Consider the following 24,474-nt stretch of genomic DNA (forward strand, 5'->3'; position numbering starts at 1 on the left):
AAAGTTACGCGCCTGAGAAAATTTGGCTGATTTTCGAAAAAAAGGGTAAAGACCCCCTAAAAAATATTGAAACTTAATGAAAATCACACCATCATATTCAGCGTATCAGAGAACCCTACTGTAGAGGTTTCAAGCTCCTATCTACAAAAATGTGGAATTTTCTATTTTTTGCCAGAAGAAAGATCACGGATTTTTTTTTCTTTTCCTCAGGGGTGATCGTATCGACCCAGTGGTCCTAGAATATCGTGGGATGTCTCATTGGAACGGAAATTAAACATTCTACTGCATTTTTAAATGACCGAAAAAATGGAGGGCAACTAGGCCCCCTCCCACGCTTATTTTTTCCCAAAGTCACCCAATAAATATTTTGAGATAGCCATTATTTTCAGCATGGTCGAAAATATTATAACTATGTCTTTTAGGATAACTTAATCCCTTGAAGCCCCCAGGGGGAGGGCTGAAAGTTATGAACTTTACCCAATGTTAACATATAGTATTGGTTATTGGGAAGTATACAGATGTTTTTAGGGGGAATTTTTTCTGGTAGTAGGGGGTGCGGGTGGGGCGGGGGTTATATGGGAGGATCGTTTCATGAAGGAAGTTTTCATGGGGGAAGGGATTTTGCTATGAAGGGGGCGCCAGATTTCCCATCATTATTTAAAAAAAAACTCAGAAATTAAATATAAAAAAAACAAGTTTTTCAACTGAAAGTAAGGAGCAACATCAAAACTTAAAACGAACAGAAAAATATTAGCTATATGACTGGGTTCACCTAGTCAATGCCTTGCTCTTTAAGCCAAAGATTTTTTAGTACTTTCATAAGAGCTATTTATTCTAATTAACGGCCTTTGTGATTAAGGGGTCATTTTTAAAGAATTGGAACAGAATTCGAACTTTAGCTTAAAGAGCAAGGTATTGACTAGGGGGCAAACCCCCTAATATACGTATAAAAAATATATGAATATAGAAGTTCGTTACGTAAGTTAATTCGTAAGTTACGTATATTTATTACTAATAAAACCGTTCGTAAATAGAATTCAACAAGTTTGGAGAAAGCCATTTAACCAAATAAAAGTATAATTAATATGCAAATTTCGTTTTAATTATTCATGCACGGTGAGCCACAATCAAAACCTGCATTAATTAAAAAACGTTCAAAAATTAAATAAAAAAAAAACAAGTTTTTTTTTTAACTGAAAGTAAGGAACGACGTTAAAACTTAAAATGAATAGAAACTATTCCGTATATGAAAGGGGCTGTCCCCTCCTCAACGCCTCGCTCTTTACGCTAAAGTTTGACTTTCTCAAAACTCAATTTTTTTAAACAATAAAATTTTGTTTAATTGCAATTTTTTTTAATTAACTTTAACGAAATTAACACCACCAGATTCAGCTTATCAACGAACATTATTAAAGAAGCTTCAAACTCCTATATGCATAAATGTGGAATTTTGCATTTTTAATTAACTTTAACGAAAATTACACCATCACATTTAGCTTATCAGTAAACCCTATTAAAGAAGTTTCACGCTCCTATCTGCAAAAAGGTGGGCTCGGGAGAATCTTTCCGTGGAGGATGTTTCTTTGGGGTAAGGGACATTTCTATGAAGGGTGCGCCGGATTTCCAAGCATTATTTAAAAAAACGATCAGAAATTAAATAAAAAAAACAAGTTTTTTCAACTGAAAGTAAGAAGCAACATTAGAACTTAAAACGAACAGAAATTATTACGTATATGAGGGGGTTCTCCCCCAAGTCAATACATCGCTCTTTACGCTACAGTTTTTTTAGTGCTTTCAAAAGAGCTATCTATTCTAATTAAACGGCCTTTGTGATTCAGGGGTTTGTGAATTAAAATTTTTTTTAACTTTTAACGTAAAGAGCGTGGCATTGACTAAGGAGAGAACCCCCTCATATACGTAATAACATAAACGTAATATACGTAATAAAAAAAAAAAACAAGCGATACGGCTCAATAGTAACCGAAACTTTTAAAAACGGAATTTTTATATCAATAAATGTATCAAAAGAATGGGCTTATAATGCTGATTCTAAATATATAAATTCTATTAAGTTTAGTATTACTCATCAAAGGCTACGAGCATGAGAAAATTTACCTGATTTTTTAAAGAGGGAGGAAACATCCCTTACAAGTGTAAGAATTTTAACGAAAATCCCACCGTCAGATTCAGCGTATCAGAAAACCCTATTACATAGGTTTCAAGCTCATATCTGCAAAAATCTGCAGCTATATATGCAACGTATGTTTTGCCAGAAGAAAAATATACGAATATAGAAGTTCGTTACGTAAGTTAATTTGTAAATTACGTCAGAACCAAATTTAGAGACAGCCATTTAGCAAAAGAAGAGTAAAATTTTATGCAAATTTTATTTACTTAATCAATGACGGTGAGCCAAAATAAAAGCTGCATTAACCAGAAAACGATCAGAAATTAAATAAAAAAAACAAGTTTTTTAAACTGAAAGTAAGAAGCGACATTAAAACTTAAAACGAACAGAAATTATTCCGTATTTGAAAGGGGCTGTCCCCTCCTCAACGCCTCGCTCTTTACGTTAAAGTTAGACTCTGTCTCACAACTTTATTTTTTAAAACAATAAAAAAATTTAGCGTAAAGAGCGAAGCGTTGAGGAGGGGACAGCCCCTTTCATATACGGAATAATTTCTGTTCATTTTAAGTTTTAATGTCGCTCCTTACTTTCAGTTTAAAAAACTTGTTTTTTTTATTTAATTATGAGAAGAACCATATCGCTGAGATCACTTTTACGCTCAATCTAGTGAATCTTTTTTCTCAAGTGCAAGCCCGTTTTTCAAGGTGGTGAGACCACTTACTCCAATTCCTGCCAAGTGCCCCCGCAAGAATCATGAGGGGTTTCAATCCCTTGGAAAATGACAGACAACGTCCACAAGAGAGGATACGCATTGTCAACCAGTTCTCTCTCTGCAGGCGACCCTGCTGAGCAAGAGTGCTTACTCGAGAAAGTCAACAGAAAACTTCTGAAATTGAGTTTCTTCATTCTCCTGATAATTGCATATTTTCTAAGAACGTGATGTTCAAGCAAGGACTGAGAAATGGAATTTTTTGACAATTTTTGACTAAATTGATAAGAGGGGTGCCACATTCCTTGTCTCCCTGCTTCAAAAATATGCAATCTGTGGAAAATTATTGGCTAAACTCAGAAGCGGAACTGCCGCATCCCTCATAGCACCATTCGAAAAATATGGGACATGTGGACATATATTTATAAAATTAAGTAAGGGGCTGCTTCATTCCTCATTACCCCTTTCTTTACTGTATTTAATAAAAAAACAAGTTTTTTTTAACTGAAAGTAAGGAGCGACATTAAAACTTAAAACGAACAGAAATTATTCCGTATATGAAAGAGGCTGTCCCCTCCTCAACGCCTCGCTCTTTGCGCTAAAGTTTTTTATTGTTTAAAAAAAAAGAGTTGTGAGAAAGTCAAACTTTACCCGAAAAATGTATCACCCGAAAATGTATGTCTACATCAGTAGTGTAATATATTTACATACTGGGGAAACACCATATATGGCAGACTATGGGACTCCGACCAAAAATAATATGCATTACAGAGGATACATAGATATTGTTCTTTTCAGGGATTTAACCTACTTTACAGAGAGGCGTTAGAATTCTGTCAAAATGATTAAAGATTTACAGAACTTATTGACATATTACAAATTATTGACAGATTTAGTCAGTGTCATTGTTTCTTAACCCTTTTATATATGGATTTATAATTATTATCAATTTTAAATATCTGTATGAGTATGATTGACAAGGTGAATCCATTAAGAGTTAAATGAATAAATTTTTTATTAGGGTTGGATGAAACCGGTAAAGGGTGGAAATTTTAATCGCTTACCAACTAAGACTAAATTTGAGGGAATGTTGACTCCCTAAGAGATACATTTATTTTTTTGGAGACATGTCTTGACAATAATTATTTAAATTTCCGAACAGAGTGAAATGTGAGGGGATGCAGACTTCCAGCCAATACCTTATGAAAAAGATTACACAGTATTGGGAATATGCATAAAGTTGAAACTAATAAGGTGGATTTTAGGCCATGATACGGCAGTCGTTGGATGTCAACCAACCGGTTCTACGTGAATACCTCCCGACGAATACCCCCCGGAAAATACCCCTCCCCCAGAAAATAACCCTCCCCTCCCCCGCGTAAAATACCCCCCAGAAAATATCCTCCTGGAAAACATCCCCCACGCGGAAAAGAGCCCCCCCCCCGGAAAATACCCCCCACGGAAAATACCCCCTGCTGAAAACACCACCCGGAAAATACCACCCGAAACATAACTCCCGTGGAAAATGACCCCCCCCCCCAAAAAAAAAAATATCCCCCGTGGAAAATAAAGCTTTCCAAATTTAAGAATCTTATTTTATTTTTATTTTTTTACTTTCCGTAGGGGGATGTAATTTTGGTACTTGTGTATTATGCGCCGCTCACTCAAGTTTATGCTGTGTAAAATTCGAGAAAAAACCGGTTTTTTGTTTGTTTCTTCGTTACTTTAAAAGTAAATTTGCGCTATAGATTTGCATAGTAGGGGGGGGGGGGTAAGCATAACGGATCTGCATGCAAAATGTGTTTCTTACAATTATTCTGCATATTAGATAGGTAGACAAATAAGTGTATTTTAAAGCCAAATATACGGCCATGAACACAGTAAAATAACGTAAATAAATATAGTGAATGGGGGGGGGGGGTGTTTAACTCCCCAAAACATGCCCCCCCCCCACGAATAATCCCCCCGCTTCCTTTGGAAAGTAACCCCCGCGAAAAATACTCCCTTCTTGGAAAATGTCCTCCCCCCTGTGGAAAATAAGGCTTCTAAATTTGAAACTTTTATTTGAGTTTTTTTTATATTTTTGTTGAAAAGTGTTAAGGAACGGAAAAAAGGGGAATTTACACACCAGAAGCGTCTTAAAAACATAGAAAAAATACACACATCCATTTGTGTTGATAAGACTTCCAAATGAACTTCTGCAATTTTTGGCAGTAGCGGGTGCCAAATTAAAAAAAAATTGAAGAAGAAAAAATATTTATGCAAACAATGATCAAAATTAAGCTAAAACATATGGCACCAAAATGTTTAACAAGGTTTGGCTATCCTCTGAAAAGATAGTTGGCTTTGGGAACCAACACATTCTAAATTGTTTAAGTTTTCAAACAGTTCGTGGTAACGAACTGTAAGTAAGGAGCGACCCGGCTCAATGGTAACCGAAACTCGAAAAAACGGGATTTTGATACCAATAGATACATCAAAAGAATCAAATTTTAATTCTGATTTCAAATATATAAGTTTCATTAAGTTTAATCTTACCCATCAAAAGTTACGTGCCTGAGAAAATTTGGCTGATTTTCGAAAAAAGGTTAAAAGAACCCTTATGAGCTATAGAAACTAAATGAAAATCACACCATCATATTCAGCGTCTCAGAGAACCCTACTTTAGAGGTTTAAAGCTCCTATATAAAAAAATGTGGAATTTTCTATTTTTCGACATAGTAAATATAACGGTTGCGTTTTTTTCTTTTTTTTTTTGTGTTTTTTTTTTTGTTTTTTTTCACAGGGGTGATCTTATTGACCCAGGGGTTCTATAATATCGTGAGAGGGCTCATTCGCACAGAAATTAAAAGTTCTAGCGCGGTTTTTATGTGACCAAAAAATGGAGGGCAACTAGGGCCCCTACCTCGCTCATTTTTTTCTCCATGTCATCCGATCAAAATTTTGAGATTGTCATTTCGTTCAACATGGTCAAAAGTATAATAAAAATGTCTTTTAGGATGACTTGATCCCCCAAAGGCCCCAGGGGGAGGGCTGAAAGTTATGAACTTTACTCAATGTTAACATATAGTATTGGTTATTGGGAAGTATACAGACTTTTTCAAAGGAGATTTTTTCTGGTAGGTGGGGGAAGGAGAGGGTCGGGGGCTATATGGAAGGATCTTTCCATGAAGGAAGTTTTCATTGGGGAAGGGGCATTGCTATGAAGGGGGCGCCGGATTTCCCAGCATTATTAAAGAAAAAGATCAGGAATTAAATAAAAAAAACAAGTTTTTCAACTGATCAACTGATTGTGATTAAGAGGTCATTTGTAAAGAACTGGAAAAAAAATTCGAACTAGAGTTTAAAGAGCAGGGTATTGACTAGGGGGCGAACCCCCTAATATACGTGTTAAAAATTTATGAAGATAGAAGTTCGTTACGTAAGTTAATTCTAAGTTACGTATATTTATTACTAATAAAAACGTTCGTAAATAAAATTAAACAAGTTTCGAGAAAGCCATTTAACCAAATATAATATGCAAATCTTGTTTTAATTATTGATGTACGGTGAGCCAAAATCAAAACCTGCATTAATTCAAAAACGTTCAAAAATTAAATAAAAAAACAAGTTTTTTTAACTGAAAGTAAGGAACAACGTTAAAACTTACAACGAACAGAAATTATTCCGTATATGAAAAGGGGGCTGTCCCCTCCACAACACCTCGCTCTTTACGCTAAAGTTTGACTTTCTCACAACTCTATTTTTTTAAACAATAAAAAAACTTTAGCGTAAAGAGCGAGGCGTTGAGGAGGGGACAGCCCCCTTCATATACGGAATAATTTCTGTTCGTTTTAAGTTATAACGTCGTTCTTTACTTTCAGTTAAAAAAACTTGTTTTTTTTATTTAATTACGGACAAAAGCGTTGTCAAATTCTACGAGTTTATTTTTCTTATCTGCCAAGTGTAAAACTACCACAAGTCACCATTAACAAATAAATGAAACCCAAAACTAACAGAAATTATAATAGATAGCCTAGTCAAACTCAAAACGAGTAAAAAGTAAAAGGAGTATGGCTGACAACACCCATGTCTTCTTCAGACCAGAAAATAATGTGCACTTTACTTGAAAAAAAAGTGTATCGTCAGTTTGATATACATATTGTGATATCTATTCCTTATAGTCTTAATACTTCTTTATTTGTTGAAGTCAAAAAAGTGAAAACATTTAAAATGTATTTTGTTTTCAGTAAAGTGCAAATTACTTTCTGGTCTTAAGGAGGTGTGGTTGTTTTCAGCCCTACTCATGCTTATTGTTGGTATTTTGAGTTTGAATAGGTTATTTATTGTTATTTCTGTTCATTTTGGGTTCAATTGATTTATTTATGGTGATTTGTGGTAGTTTTACGCTTGGAAAATTATTTTAATTTATTTCTACTAATTTTTTGATTAAAGAGGTCACGGGCACCGGCAAGAAAGGCAGGGGGGGGGGTCATGGCCCCCACCTGGAAATTTGAGACTATATAGTAATTATAAGGAAACGAAAGGAAAAAAAGCAGAATAGGGAAAAACCATGGAAAAAATGTTTGTTGCCTCATTGCTGGCTTCCTGCCAATAGATTTTGACCCATAATAAGGAAAAATGTATGTTCTAATTTGTGACTCAGTGACCCCAAATAAGTTTTCCACAAACATTTTTTCTATATGATTTGGTTGGAGCAAAATAAAAAAACAAATTCTTCATAGTAATGAATGGCAAGTAAATAACGATCCTTGTCAATAACGAAAGTATAAGAGCCTAACTTTTGATATTATTCCTTAAAAGTATCAGCTTTTTATTGTGATCTTAAATATGTATTTGTTCATTAGTAATTAGTGTAGTTATTAGAACTCAAGAAAGTTTGCATAATTATAGAAAACACAAGGAAAACAACTTAATAAGGGACGATTTCTGTAAAAATATACCGTCAACCTTTGATTGCATTGTAAGAGTACCCAAGAGCTGATGTATGAAGCCACAATAATCAGAAATGTTTCCCCTGGAAGGAATACTATATTTCTGTATTTTCCCCCTAAACGGATACGTTTTATATGTTTTATTATCAATTTTTTTTCCAAGAGTGAAGATATTTATTTAGTTTTCACTTTGAAAAAAATTAATTTTTTACAGTTATGAAATTAAAAGGTGTCAAATATACTGGCTTTAGGCATTCAAAATTAAATTAAAACTATTGAATTAAAAATTTGTGTTTGATTTTCTTAATCTTAATTTTGATGTTTTACTTTGAAAAAACTACTTTGATAATGCGTTACTTTTTACAAACACTGAGTCTAAAGGCACTAAATATTTTGGTGTTTGATAACCAAGTTCAAAACTGTCAATATTGTTAGAAAATATCCATCCAACACTTTGGTATTGCTCAACAAAACTTAATGCTGGGAGTTTGTATCTTAGTTTTTGTAAGCAGGCTATTCAATCAATCAATCAATTTATTCAATCAATAAACTTAACAAAATACACTTCAATATAAACTCCCCCCGTAAGGCTCTATGGCCAGGAAAAAACAGGGGAGAAACAAAGTGAAGCAAATACATAAAAAACAAAAAAATTTCAGCATCATACATTCACACCTCTAAGAGACTCAACACAAGAAAAAAAACGAAAAAAATAAAAAATAATAAACAAGAAAAAAAAATCATAAAATACAAAGATTCACATAAAAAAAGTAGAGAGAGAAAAAAAAAATCAAAAACTAAACAGGGGACTACCAAGCAATCAATTTACTTCGCGTGGACTACCCTATGATCAATCAATCAATCAATTTATTCAACCAGTAAATTTACGAAAAAAACACTTCAATATAGAACCCCCGTAAGGTTCTATGGCCAGAAAAAAAACAGGGGAAAACAGAAATAGCATAAATACCAAAAAAAAAGAAGGTAATTTCAACATAATGCATTTCAACACACACACAAAACAAAACAAAAAAGAGAAAAAACAATAATTAAAAGACCCAAACGAAAAGTGATTTTTATGAGACCCCACACCCACCCCTGAACAAAAAGGATGTAGGACAATCCTATAAATTAAACCAAATTCCAAAAATATAATTGAAACCAAGCCATAAAAAATAATAGACAAACTCTGTACCCCTCACAACAAACGTTTCCAACCCAGGCTAGTCACCCCCCCCCCAAAAAAAATATTAAAACTAAAAAAACAATAATAAATTTAAACATGAAAAATCAAGACATTAATATTTTTTTTTTAATTCTTTTGAAACTACCAAACGAGTGACATTCTTGAGCTGACTCAGGTAGGCTATTCCAAACGATATGACAAGCAGTTAATGGATTAAAGTCAGACCTCACAGATGGAGTAAATAAAATATTAATATTCCTTGATTTGCGAAGATGATGCAAAGACCTATCAGCGACGAAAGAAGGAGTAATTTGAAGGACTGTGGGAACATCACCATGAATTTGATGAAAAGTGAAAGACACACACAAAAGAATGTAGAGAGACTGTAAATCAAGTAATAAGCTAGTTGGGTTGGATGTAGAACAATTTGTTTCCTGTGTAAGCCTTCTTGCCTTATCATATAACTTAGAAAGTGGTTTCAAAAAAGAAGGGAAAGTTGGCATCCATATTTTAGGGCAATAAGAGACGTAGGACTGAACTAAGCAATGGAATAGAATTTTTAAAACTGATGCAGGAAAAATGTGTTTAAGCTTCCTCAAAATTCCAAGATTCCTTGAGATCTTCATATTAATTAGTCCAATATTATGCTTAAATGAAAGGTTTTCATCGAGATGAATACCGAGAAGTAGGACATATCGTTCCTTAGGTCTACTGAGAGAGCCCCTTGAAAGCTGGACATTAGTTAACTCAAGGCACGCCAGAGAAATAAGGGAAAAAATTAAAAACTTGACTTAGCAACATTTAGGGCTAGGCAATTTGCATCAAACCAAGGAATAACTCTCTCAAAAAGGTCAAATAATTTGGGAAGCATCTCGGACTAAGTTCCAACTACAGGACCAATGGTACTGTCATCAGCAAAAGCAACGAGAGTGTCCACATCCTGAGACGATGGATTTTTTTTTAGCATAGAGAGATTCAGGATGGCATAGGCGACAGCACAGTGTAACTTTTTGATTCTTAACCGCAACTATAAGGTCATTAACATAGATCAAAACCAGAAACGGTCCAAGAACAGAGCCTTGAGGAACACCAAACTCAACTTCAGAGGAAAAGCGGGAAAGGGAGTCTACGGAGATAGTTCTACCTGACAAATAGGAATCAAACAAAGGATGAACCTGTCCTCTTACACCAATGTGTGATAGCTTATACAGCAGAATCTCATGAGCTAAAGAGTCAAAAGCCTTACGGACATCTAGGAATATAGCTGCAGGAATCCAACCAGAGTCAAGCGCGGTGTGGAGAAAATTTAAAAGAGTTACACACGCATGCTCCGTAGACTGTTTAGCTCGGAAGCCAAACTGAAAATCATGAAAAAATCTTTTAGCCCCTAGAAAAGCAAGTAGACGGGAAATCATGGTCTTTTCAAAAATTTTGCTAAAAACAGACAGCAAAGATATAGGACGATAATTGGCTGGATCACTTCTTGGTCGACCTTTATATAGAACAATTACTCTAGCTCGCTTAAGAGAACTGGGGAAAATCCCATTTTCAAAAATAAAGATTTATAAGCTTTGTCAATGGAGAAATGATTGAAGCAAGAAAGAATTTAACTACCATAGTTGGAATACAGACTGGGCCAGACGACGAAGAACCCTTCAAGCAGTTTAGAATCCTGGATACTTTAATAATAGAAGCAGGATAAAACACTATTGATTTGAGACATTGTGGACCAAGATAAGATTTGTAATCTGGTTGTGACTGTGAAGACCTGACTGAAGAAGCAGTGGTTTTCCCAATGTTGGCAAAATAAGATATAAATGCTTCTTGAACAGATGAAATACCCTCAACAACCACATCACCAACTACAAGACTTGAATGGATAGAAGGAGCCTGAGAAGAACACTTGAGGATGGAATTGATCACTTGAAAGTGATCCAGATATTGCTTTTTGTATTTTTTGTAACTACTTACTTTTTTTTCATTTTTAAATACTTTTATTTTAATTGATATCTATTGCCTTTAGGAAATTGTTTGCCTCTATTCTTCATTAAATAAAGAAAATAAAACAACTTTTTTCAACTTAAAGTAAGGAGCTACATCAAAACTTAAAACGAAAAGAAATTATTACATATGTGAGGGTGGTTGCCCCTCTCCTAAACACCTCGCTCTTCAACTAGATTGTTTTTTTTTTGTTTTTTTTTAGTTAACAAAATTTCCAGATACTTCGCTATTATTCTGTAATTTTTTAGTGGCCATATACCTAGAAAGAATTATTTTCTGACTTCAAAGTGTCCAAATACTTTACCCCCGGGTAAGTTATTCCCCCCCCCATGGAAAAGAAGGCTTTCAAAATTTGAGAATTTTATTTGAGTTTTATTTTTTTTAATTTCTGTAGGGGGAAGGAATTTTGGTACTCCCGCGGAATAATTTTCCAAACGTAAAACTACCACAAATCACCAAAAATAAATGAATTGAACACAAAACGAACAGAAATAACAATAAATAACATATTCAAACTCAAAATAACCATGTAGTTTCGATGAGCAGCCATAGAGTACCAGCGGTACAGCCGCATAAATAAAAAAAAGTTCAAAAAATTTCCAAGTCCAAAATATTCCAAGAAAAAAAAGTGTTACTACAAACATTATTTTTTAATAGTAAAAATCACGACTAACATATCTATATCATTCTCATTTCGTATTTCAAAAATATTAAATGTTAATTTTTGTTTTAAGTATATGTCATGTTATTTTATGTAGAAAAATGTAAAAAGAAATTCTATTAAAAAAATAAAAGTTAAAAAAAAAACTTAAAAAAAAGGTATAATAAACAGGGAGAGGGGACGAAAATTTGGGGAGGGAGCATTGGGGCCTTGGATGTTGGGGTCCTTGGTGTTTGGGATTATGGCCAGCGTTTACTCCCCCCCCCCGGCGAATACCCTCCCCCCGAAAAATACCCCCCCCACCGCGGAAAATACCCCCCGCAAAATACCTCCCGGCCTAAAATACCCCCCTCCCTCGGAAAATCCCCCCTGGAAAATACCCCTCCGGAAAATAGCCCCCCCCCCCGCCCCAACGGGAAACACCCCTCGGGAAAATACCCCCCCCCCCCCGCGGAAAATATACCACCGGGCAATACCCCCCCCCCCCTCCGGAAATTACCCCCAAAATAAAATTCGAGAACATACCCGTTCCTTGGAAAACACCCTCGTGGAAAATACCCTCCCCCCTATGGAAAATAAGGTTTCTAAATTTGAAACATGTATTTGAGTTTGTTTTTTACTTTTGTTGAAAAGTACTAAGGAACAGGAAAAAGAGGAATTTACGCACCAGAAGTGTCTTAAAAACTTAGAAAAACATATATTTTTCCTTATTATGGGTCAAAATCTATTGGCAGGCAGCCAACAATGGAGCAACATACATTTTTCCATGGTTTTTCCCTATTCTGCTTTTTTTCTTTTGGTTTCCTTATAATTACTATATAGTCTCAAATTTCCAGGTGGGGGACATGAATCCCCCTTGCCCCCCTTACCGGTGCCCATGACCTCGTTAAGCCAAAAATTAGTAGAAATTAATTAAAATAATTTTCCAAGCGTAAAACTACCACAAATCACCATAAATAAATGAATTGAACCCAAAACAAACAGAAATGACAATAAATAACCTATTCAAACTCAAAATAGCAACAATTAGCATGAGTAGGGCTGACAACGACCACACCTCCTTAAGATCAGAAAGTAATTTGCACTTTACTGAAAACAAAATACTTTTTAAATGTTTTCACTTTTTTTTACTTCAAAAAATAGAAGGCTTTCCAAATCTGAGAATTTTATTTGAGTTTTATTTTTTTAATTTCTGGAGGGGGAAGGAGTTTTGGTACTCCCGCATAATAATTTTTCAAGCGTAAAACTACCACAAATCACCAAAAATAAATGAATTGAAACCAAAACGAACAGAAATAACAATAAATAACATATTCAAACTCAAAATAACCATGTAGTTTCGATGAGCAGCCATAGAGTACCACTGGTACAGCCGCATAAATAAAAAAAAGTTCAAAAAATTTCCAAGTCCAAAAAATTCCAAGAAAAAAAAAGTGTTACTACAAACATTATTTTTCTAACAGTAAATATCACGACTAGCATATCAATACCATTCTCATTTTGTATTTCGAAAATATTAAATGTTAATAAAACGAAACAATAGTAAAAAAAAAGAGAAAAACGAGGATTGTACAAGCCAGTGAAACATATGGACTAAAATGCAAATATTTCGGTCAAGACCTCCGCTTGACCGTCCTCAGTGCAAGATAATAACATCAAAATATCTAAGAAAAATTCATGGATACTATAAAAAAATTTTTATCTTAGAAATTATTTATTAAATGTTAATTTTTTGTTTTAAGTATATGTCATGCTATTTTCTGTAAAAAAGGTAAAAAAATTAAATGTAAAAAAAAATTCTATAAAAAAAAAATAAAAAAAAAAAGTTAAAATAAAAAAAATATAATGAATAGGAGGAGGGGCCGAAAAATTGGGGGAGGGAGTATTGGGGACTCGGAAGTTGGGGTTCTTGGTGGCTGGGATGGTGGCCGGCGTTTACCCCCCCCCCCTCTGGCAAATATCCCCCGGTAAATACCCACCCGGAAAATCCCTCCCCCCCACGGAAAATACCCCCCGAAAAAAACTGAAAATACCCCCCCACCCCGGGAAACGCCCCCCGTGGAAAATACCCCCCTGCAGAAAATATCCCCCGGAAAATACCCCCCCCCCGCGGAAAATACCCCTCCCCCCCAAAAAAAAACCCCACCTCCATTGGAAAATAAGGCTCTCTGAATTTGAGAATTTTATTTCAGTTTTATTTTTTAATTTCTGTAGGGGGGGGGGGGTGGAATTTTGGTACTTTTGTATTATGCGCCACTCACTCAAGTTTACGCTGTGTAAAATTCGAGAACATGCCGGTTTGTTTGTTAGTTTCTTTGTTACTTTAGAAATAGATTTAAGCTTTAGATTTGCGGGGGGGGGATTAGGGGGTTAGGAGGGATTAAGGGATTAGGGAGGGAGGGGGTTAATCTTAACGGAGCTGCATGCAAAATGACTTTGGTACAATTATTCTGCATATTAGATAGATAGACAAATAAGTGTATTTTAAAGCCAAATATAGGGCCATGAACTGAGTAAAATAACAAACGAATATAGTGAATGGAGGGGTGGGGGGGCGTTTGTTAACCCCCCTGAAAAATGCCTTCACCCACGGAAAATAATTCCCCCCCCCTTCCTCCTTCGGAAAGTAACCCCCGCGGCAAATACCCCCTCCTTCGGAAATACCCTCGTGGAAAATACCCTGTGGAAAATAAGGTTTCTAAATTTGAAACTTTTATTTGAGTTTTTTTATACTTTTGTTGAAAAGTGCTAAGGAACGGTAAAAAGAGGAATTTACACACCAGAAGTGTCTTAAAAACTTAAAAAAAAAACACAAATCCATTTGTGTTGAAAAGGCTTCCATATGAACTTCTGCAATTTTTTGCAGTAGCGGGTGCCAAATTAAAAAAAATAAAATTAAAAAAAAAATTGAAGAACAAAACATATTTAGGCAAACAATCATCAAAATTAAGCTAAAAAATATGGCACCGAAAAGTCTAAGAAGGTTTGGCTATCCTTTGAAAGGATAGTTGGCTTTGGGAACAAACCCATTTTAAATTGTTTAAGTTTTTACGGACAAAAGCGTTGTGAAATTCTACGAGTTTGTTTTTCTTATCTCCCAAGTGTAAAACTATCACAAAATACCATTAACGAATAAATGAAACCCAAAACTAACAGAAATTATAATAGATAGCCTAGTCAAACTCAAAACGAGCAAAAAGTAAAAGGAGTATGGATGACAACACCCAAGTTTTCTTCAGACCAGAAAATAATTCGCGCTTTAATTAGAAAAAACATGTATTGTCAGTTTGATATGCATATTGCGATATCTATTCGTTATCGTCTTAATACTTCTTTATTTTTTGAAGTCAAAAAAGTGAAAACATTTAAAACGTATTTTGTCTTCAGTAAAGTGCAAATTACTTTCTGGTCTTGAAGAGGCGTGGGGGTTGTCAGCCTTACTCATGCTAATTGTTGGTATTTTGAGTTTGAATAGGTTATCTATTGTTATTTCTGGTCGTTTTGGGTTCAATTCATTTATTTATGGTGATTTGTGGTAGTTTTACACTTGGAAAATTATTTTAATTTTTTCTAATCATTTTTGGCTTAGCGCGGTCATCAGCACCGGAAAGGAGGGCAAAAGGGGAGGGGTCATGGCCCCCACCTGGAAATTTGAGACTATATAGTAATTATAAGGAAACGAAAGGAAAAAAAAGCCGAATAGGGAAAAACCATGGAAAAATGTTTGTTGCCCCACTGTTGGCTGCCAACCACTAGATTTTGACCCATAATAAGGAAAAATGTATATTCTAATTTGTGCCTGAGTGAACCCTAACAAGTTTTCCACAAACATTTTTTCTATATGGTTTGGTTGGAGCAAATAAATAACAAAAAAAGCAAATTTTTCATAGTAATGAATGGTAAGTAAATAACGATCCTGGTCAATAACGAAAGCATAAGAGCCTAACTATTGATATTATTCAGTAAAAGAATCAGCTTTTTATGGTGATCTTAAATATGTATTTGATTATTAGCAATTAGTATAGTTATTAGAACACAAGAAAGTTTGCATAATTATAAAAAACACATAGTAAGTTGTCGCTTTGAAAAAAATTTAATTTTGTACAGTTATGAAGTTTAAAGGTGTCAAATATACTGGCTTTTGGCATTCAAAATTAAATTAAAAATATTGATTTGAATAATTTTTATTGGATTTTCTTTAACGCCGGACACCATCCCAACCACCAAGGACCCCAACCTCCAAGGCCTCAATACTTCCTCAAAGTTAAGTGTCAAAAGTATAGCCTATTCTTAGACTCAAAATTCCCAAATAATCTAAAAGTGCTTCAGACAAACAAGTAAGACAAAGTTAAGCATTCTTCCTAGCTAATTCGTAGCTAAACAACTGAACGTAAATGATAACATGGGAACCTCAATAGAAAAATATGTCAAGAAAGAAATTACTTTGGATTTTTTGTGACGTTCGAATTCTTTATTTTATCTAAATACAATAGAACAGAATTTTTTTACAAATCACATTGTCATACATTTATTAAAAAAAACAAAAAAACTAATAGTTCTGACAAAACAGTGCATAAAACAATTCTTTTGATAAATAGTGGAAAAATATAAATGTATATTCAAGGGCTTCTACTAGCTAAGGGTCGAAATGGCCCTCAGTGCTTGTTAACTTTTTTCAAAGCGGTTTTACTACTCTTTAGATAGGACTCCTCAAATATATAAGATAACAAATAAACATATAAAAATATAAGAGAGGAAAGGGGCATTTAACCCCTCTATCTCCTTTTATTTAAAATTTAAGAAGAAAAAATATTTAGGCAAACAATCATCAAAATTAAGCTAAACATATGGCACCGAAAAAATTAAGAATGTTTGGCTATCCTTTGAAGGGATAAGTGGCTTTGGGAACCAACACATTCTAAATTTTTTAAGTTTTTACGGATAAAAGCGTTGTCAAATTCTACGAGTTTGTTTTTCTTATCTTCCATGTGTAAAACTACCACACATCACCATTAACAAATAAATGAAACCCAAAACTAACAAAAATTACAATAGATAACCTAGTCAAACTCAAAACGATCAACAAGTAAAAGGTGTAGTGCTGACAACACCCATGTCTTCTCCAGACCAGAAAATAATTTGCACTTTCCTTAAAAAAAAATAAAATAAATAAAATAAAAAACCGTGTATTGTTAGTTTGATATACATATTCTGACATTTATTTCTTAAATCTTAATACTTCTTTATTTGTTGAAGTCAAAAAAGTGAAAACATTTAAAATGTATATTGTTTTCAGTAAAGTACAAATTACTTTCTGGTCTTGAAGAGGTGTGGTGGTTGTCAGCATTACTCATGCTAATTTTTGCCATTTTGAATTTGAATGGGTTATTTATTGTTATTTCTGGTCGTTTTTCGTTCAATTAATTTATTGATGGTGATTTATGGTAGTTTTACACTTTGAAAATTATTTTATTTTATTTCTACTTATTTTTGGCTTAACGAGGCCACGGGTACCGGCAATGGGGGGTGGGAGGAGTAGGCAGGGGGTCATGGCCCCCACCTGGAAATTTGGGACTATATAGTAATTATAAGGAAACGAAAGGAAAAAAGCAGAATAGGGAAAAACCATGAAAAAAAACGTTTGTTGTCCCATTATTGGCTGCCTGCCAAAAGATTTTGATCCATAATAAGAAAAAAATTTTGTTCTAATTTGTGACTGAGTGACCCCTAACAAGTTTTCCAAAAAATTTTTTCTATATGATTTGGTTGGAGCAAATAAAAAGCAAAAAGATATATCCTTCATAGTAATAAATGATAAGTAAATAACGATCCTTGTCAATAAAATGAACCTAATAATAGTATTTAATACTTAGAAAAACGGACACTGAAAGAAAAATACTTGGAAAAAAACACTTAAAAAACACTTGAGAATTTTATTTGACTTTAATTTTTTTAATTTCTTTACGGGAAGGAGTTTTGTTACTTGTCTATTATGGGTTCGAATATTACACTAAAGTTCAAATTTTGTTCGAATCACAAAGCCCTGAATCATAAAGCCTGTTTAATTAGACTAGATAGCTCTTTTGAAAGTAATAAAAAAATAGCGTTAAGAGCGAGGTATTGACAAGGGGACGACCCCCTCATATACGTAATAATTTCTGTTCGTTTTAAGTTTTAATGTTACGCCTTACTTCCAGTTGAAAAAACTTGTTTTTTTATTTAATTTCTGATCGTTTTTTAAATAATGCTGGGAAATCCAACGCCCCTTTATAGAAATATCCCTTCCCCCAAGGAAAGATCCTTCCACGTAACCCCTCCTCCACCCCCTTGTAAAGAAGTATCAAACTACTTTACCCCCCCCCTGTATATGCAAATATATAGCATATACAGATTATATATTTCCCATATATTCAGTCACTTTTCTTTGTCTTGTCTCGCGCTAAGCTGAAAAAAACTAACGATGAAACCAGTTTTGTTCTTGAGTTTTGTACAGCGTAAACTTGAGTGAATGGCGAATAATACACAAGTACCAAAACACCATCCCCCTACGGAAATAAAAAAATAAAACTCAAATAAAATTCTCAAATTTGGAAAAGCTTATTTTCCAAGGGGGGTTATTTTTTTTTCGTTTTTTTTTTGGGGGGGGGGGGTATTTTTCGTGAGGTGTATTTTCCAGGGGAGTATTTTCCGCGGGGGGGGGGGGTATTTTCTGGGTTGGTTTTTTCCGGGGGCATTCGCCGAGGGGGGGGGGTAAACGTCGGACACCATCCCAACCACCAAGGACCCCATCCTCCAAGGCCTCAATACTCCCTCCCCCAACTTTTTGGCAACTTTCATTTTTTTAATAGAATTTTTTTTTACTGTTAATTTTTTTTTACATTTTGTTTCACATAAAATAAAATGACATATACTTAAAAATTAACATTTAATATTTTTGAAATACGAAATGAGAATGATATGGATATGTTAGTCGTGATTTTTTCTATTAGGAAAATAATGTTAGTAGTAACACTTTTTTTCTTGGAATATTTTGGACTTGGAAATTTTTTGAGCTTTTTTTATTTTTGCGGCTGTACCAGTGGTACTCTATGGTTGCTCATCGAGACTACGTAGTTTATTGTATATATTCAATCAGTATTTCTTGTACATTGGAAGGATAAACACTTGCATCATATTTTAAAAAACCTAGTGAAGATGAAATATTCGAAGAAAGTTTGTGCGCATGATAAAGTCATCGTTGTGTTGAATGCTGACAGAAATAAATTCTTGAAGTATAAACAAGTACTAATGGGGATCTCATTAGAAATATATGCGTGCGTTGCCATGACAGTGAGAGATTAAACCTCTTTGAACTACCAAGACCATTCAGCATTGCTGATGGTGGATATGTGAGAGTGAGATATCAAGAGATGATATCACTCAAAGGGAATGCCAACATAAAAATAATAATTGATGAAGAGGGGCGTGTTCTTGCTCATGGTTCTTGTAACACGGTACCAGTTGATAGATCATATTGCGCTCGTTCTAGTATTAGTATTCAAATGAAATTAAATCGCAAGCAAAATATAAGCGTATTAGCAGACAACATAACTAATGAATATAAAGATGAAGTGATGTAGAGTAACGCGCAGGTGAAAATTATTACTGCAATTGATCATATACCAACAGATATAGTAAATAAAGCAACTAGCACCACAGACGAAACGCATATTGAACCTGTAGCTGACAACACATTAAAAATTGTAAATGACTCAAGATAGATTAATGATTATTAAACTGGTTACGAACTAAGAGAAGACAATAGCTGTCAAGAGAGAACAAGATGAATTATTGTATGGAACAGATTCAACATGTTCAATGATATTAATAATGTATAATAATGCATGTTACATGTTTTTACGTTAATATTCTACATGTCGTTATTTCAATAAAAATATTTTATTCTGAACTTTTTTATGTTTCTATTATTTTTAGATTACACTAGCACGTCAAACACTTAGAATGTTTACTAAAAAGTTGGAGATGTATAAAAAGGAATTTTCAGACATAGATACTACTAGCGGGGTTCATATAATGTACATTAGAATCTCAATTATGTTAACAGAGCTTTTACCAAAGTCTGAGAGAGATTAAATGATCAAATATTATTTATTGAATCACATATAAAACATACATACACCCTCTTAGACACACACAGGTGTGGTAAAGCTTTCTAATATTAGTTAATTTTTTAATTTAGTAAAGATATATATGACGCAAATATGAAGTTTGGAAATACCACTTTTTTATTAAGATAAGAAACACATCCTGCTAAGCTCTGTTTAAGGGGAAATTGAGAAATTACCACTTCCTAGCATTTACGTGAGAAGGGGTGGTTGAGAAAAATGTATAAAAGATACATTTTATCGGAAGGAAAAAACTCTTACTAACTATATGCCGGACTGACCCGCGGTCCGTTGTTTTTGCAAAACTTTGGGATCTTGCTTTATAATCGTAAGTGTCTAATTTATAGTTTATTGTTGTTTTATTGAGACTTGGGGGCTACTTGGGACAGCCAGTCCCAGTTGCCAGAATATATCCAATTTTATTATCTGATAAATGAATAAAAGTATTGTATTTTAGACGAACTCTCTACGATCTATTTTTAGCCTCTCAAACATCCCCAGTCGGTACGCCTCATTAGTTCGGTCATAGCCTAAGGCACGCTACCAAAGTTCAATTACCTTAAGGCCAGAGTTTATCTCCCCTATAAAGGGAGAATAAAAGGCATCTAAGACTACAACCCCCAAAAACCAATAAATAACACTTCACAACAACTGGTGGTCGCTAGAAAACTGGGTCGAAAAGGCTAGATAAAAATAGCAAATTGAAATAAAATGGCTTTACCAGAGGAAAAAATGACTTCCCTATCAACAGTACTTGAAATTGCAAAAATTATACCAGAATACGCGGGAAATTCAGATGTAGATGAGTTTATCGAAAAATTAAGAATTTTCGACGAACTAACTGAATCATTTGAAGACAAGGTCAAAGAGCAATGCATTGCAGCCAGATTAAAAGGACGCTCCCTTAAAAATTTTGAGGAAATTAGGGAAAAAGAGCCCAAGGACATCAGTACTCTAATCGAATATTTTAAAACAAGATTCATTGAGAAAAGCATCTCCGAGAGGCTAAGAACAGAGGTAGTCACATTCAATGCCTCAACTAGTATCAGGGAATATGCAGACAAAATTTGTAGATCCGTGTGTTCACAATTAGAAAAAGGTGGAAATGACAAGACAGTAAAGAAAGTACAACTACAAACTTTTACCCAAGGGTTACCAAATAAGTTATTAAGACTAATATTATCGTGGAAACCTGAAAATTTCGAGCAGGCTATACTACTAGTCAAAACAGAGGTAAAAATTGACGAGGCTATGAAAAAGTTTTACCAAATGTCAATAAATAACACAGGAGCCCAAGAAAGTAAAAAATATGAAAAGGGACAGAAGAGGATGAACATTGAGGAGCCGAATCATAAACCAAAAAGCCCCGAGGATGGCCAATCCTTTCCAACGTGGACTGACTCCTCCACATTTGACGACCAATTCCATGGTATTAGATCCTTAATGACTTGGAATACCAAGTATTATGGACACCCACCTCCTCCTCCTGAGGAAAATTATAGAGCAAATGGTGACAGGTCAAGAATATATAGAAATAGATATAGACCCCACGAGGAAGGGCAAATTACAAAGCAATATAGGAAAAGATTCAATTGCTACAATTGTGGCAAACCAAATCACTATGCGGCAGATTGCTGGCATAAAATACCCAAAGAAGGCCAGACGGACAAAACAAAACACCAGTTCAGAACGCAAGGGGACAGAAATTTAGAAAGGCAGGGAACAAATAATACTTGGCAAACACATAATAATATTCCTGAATTCAGGCCTAGAAGGCAAACGGTTAATAATACCCAGGGTCAAAGTAGCAGCGCTGAAGAAAACTGGGATAATCCCAGAAAGTTTTGGCCAAACAGTGGGCATTTAAACGGAGAAACCAGCCTGTAAGGGTCGACAGAGCTGTTTCCTTACAAAGACCCCTATATAGTTTAGAATGTTGTAATACAAATGCAAATAATAATAATCTACCGATTCTGCGTTGTTTTAAAAATTGAGTGTTTTCAAATTTAACATGTTTACTAGATACAGGCGCATCTAAACAATTAATTCGAGAGGAAGTCTTTAATAGATTTCCTCCTAGTGTCAAAAATCGAGTAAGCAGATGCCAAAATACCCTAACATCAGTGACAGGGCACAAGCTGACAATTTGAGGAGAATATCCACTAAAATTTAGTGCAGGGGATAAAGAAATGACAGTAACAGTAATAATATGCAAGTAGCTACCATTTTCTTGTATTCTAGGAGTAGATGCCATCAGAAAATATGGGATTGTATGGGAGCCCATATCCAATACAATCACAATGAACCAGGCAAATGAAAATAATAGGCAAATTTGCGTAGTAACAAATAAAGAAAGTAAAGATTCGAATTTTAACCTAAAAATAAGCGGAAAAGTCACAATAGAAGGGGGAGCGACAGCTCAAGTTCTAGCTACACTAAATGAAAAAGAGGGAAGGGTTAAAACGATGGATGCCGTGATAGGGGGGTACACCATAAAAGAATACCCAATGATTTTCGTGAAAAAACCAGGTTATAAAAATTGAAAAGGGTATAACATACTTAAAACTATCAAATCTAAGTAATCATAAAATAAAACTGAACCAGGTAGAACTTGGATCAGTAGAAAAGATTTCAAATTCAGAAATAAAACCTCTAAACAGTCCAGAATTAAGCGTAAACTTCACTTCTAGCCAGGAACATTTATCCTCATTAAAACCGCAACCACAAGAATAGTATGGAATGACGAAAACGGAATTTTTGCAACAATTTGATTTAAAACATTTACCGGAAAACGTAAAAACTAGGGTGGAAAATATTCTTTGGGATTTTAAATGGACTTTTGCAAGACACAAATCAGATTACAAATTAACTCACTTAATCACGCACAAGATATCAACAGAGGGCCCTCCAATCAAAAAGTCACCGTATAAAGAACCTTATCATTTAAAGACATGGCTAGAAAGCCAAATAAAAGAAATGGAAGATCAGGGTATAATTAAAGAAAACATTAGTGATTGGTGCTTTCCATTAGTGATAGTCAGAAAAAAAGATGGTACCTGGAGACTATGTATAGACTTTAGAGCACTAAACGCTGTCACGGTTAAAGACGTAATGAAGTTACCAAGAATTGATTCGATTTTAGATTCGTTAGGGGGTTCAAAATATTACACTAGTTTTAATTTAATAGCAGGATATTGGCAAATCATTTTAGATGCAGAAACCAAGCATAAGGCTACAGTAATCTTAGACAATGGAAGAACGATCACATTTGGAAGGATGCCGTTCGGTTTATCATTTAGTCCAAATTGTTTTTGTCGGCTAATGAATTCGGTGTTAAAAGATATCGAACCAGGAAGGAAAAAAGATACCTTGGCTTATTTAGATGATGTAATTCTGTTTAACGAAAACTTGGAAGACCACTTGATCGGACTTAGAAAAATACTGGAAAAGTTTGAAAAAGTTGGCTTAAAATTAAAACCAGAAAAGTTAAAAATAGTCGTACCAAAATTAGTATTTCTTGGACACCTGATAAACCAAGGTACTATTTCACCAAATCCAGAAAAATTTACAGTCTTAGAAAATTTACAGCCTTCTAAAGATATAAAAAGCTGCAGATCAGTTTGTGGACTATTAAGCTATGTTAGACGATATATTAAACATTATGCCACAATAGAACAACCTTTGACGAACCTATTAAAGAAATCAGGTACATCCGAATGTCCAGAGGACGCAAAATAAGTGTTTAATGAAATAAAAAGGCAACTATTACTGGCACCAATACTTAAATTACCAGATTTGTCACAAGACTTCTGTTTGCAAACAGATGCTTCGGGGTACGGTATAGGCGCCATATTATTAAACATTAATTCTGAAGGAGTAGAATCAATAGTTCAATGCGCCAGTAGGTCACTGACGGAAGCAGAAAGAAATACTCGACAGTTGAAAGGGAGTGTTTAGCAGTTATAGTATTTGCAGAATATTTTCGACAATTTTTACTTGGAAAAAAATTTATATTAAGAGTAGACCAAAAATCATTAGTTTGGCTACATACGATGCAAAATACTTCAGCCCGGCTGAAACGGTGGATACTGCGTCTGCAAGCATATTCATATACTCAAATATATATAAAGGGCCGTACAAATATATTACCAGACTATTTATCACGAAAACCAGATATGAAAGAATTGCAAATATATCCCATAGCTTTGAGCAATCGGTGCTTGCAAAATTGTACGCAATAAACAGACAAGTAGAAGCAATAATGCATGTGACGAAACACCGCACAATTGTTAATGTTGAATCACTAACAGAAGAACAAAATAAAATGAATATCGCTTTTGAAGATATACCAAAATATCATTTGGAAATAATACATGCCAATATCCCGGAGGAAGAAAAGACAAAAATTTTGAGCAAAACATATTTTCATATCGAAAAAGACAAAAAATTGTTATGACTAGCTCAGAATGAAAAAATCTCCAGTTTAAATTGGACTTTAGGAGAAATTTATAATATATTAGATAAAATAGAGTATTTATTGATAAATGGAAGTAAAGAAGATAAGCCGCTATATGGAGAATATTTAGCCGCAAGTATGCTAGAGCTAATGACATATCTACAAATTTTAAGCGATTATACAATAGAAGTTCAGAGAGCATTAGGGTTATTACAGTTAGGACAAATTCTAAGA

The 24,474-nt window shown here is 34.3% G+C and overlaps 1 protein-coding gene across 1 annotated transcript in view; it reads right to left on the reverse strand.

The window, feature by feature from the left end:
• The window catches only part of LOC148944859 (sodium channel protein Nach-like), a 376,236-nt gene that overhangs the window by 166,250 nt on the left and 185,512 nt on the right, over positions 1-24,474 (reverse strand). The window lies entirely within an intron of this gene.

The sequence above is a fragment of the Artemia sp. Qi Xiang Cuo genome, chromosome 13 (assembly GCF_049724085.1).
Source record: "Artemia sp. Qi Xiang Cuo chromosome 13, ASM4972408v1, whole genome shotgun sequence".
In the NCBI taxonomy this organism is placed as follows: Eukaryota; Metazoa; Arthropoda; class Branchiopoda; order Anostraca; family Artemiidae; genus Artemia; species Artemia sp. Qi Xiang Cuo.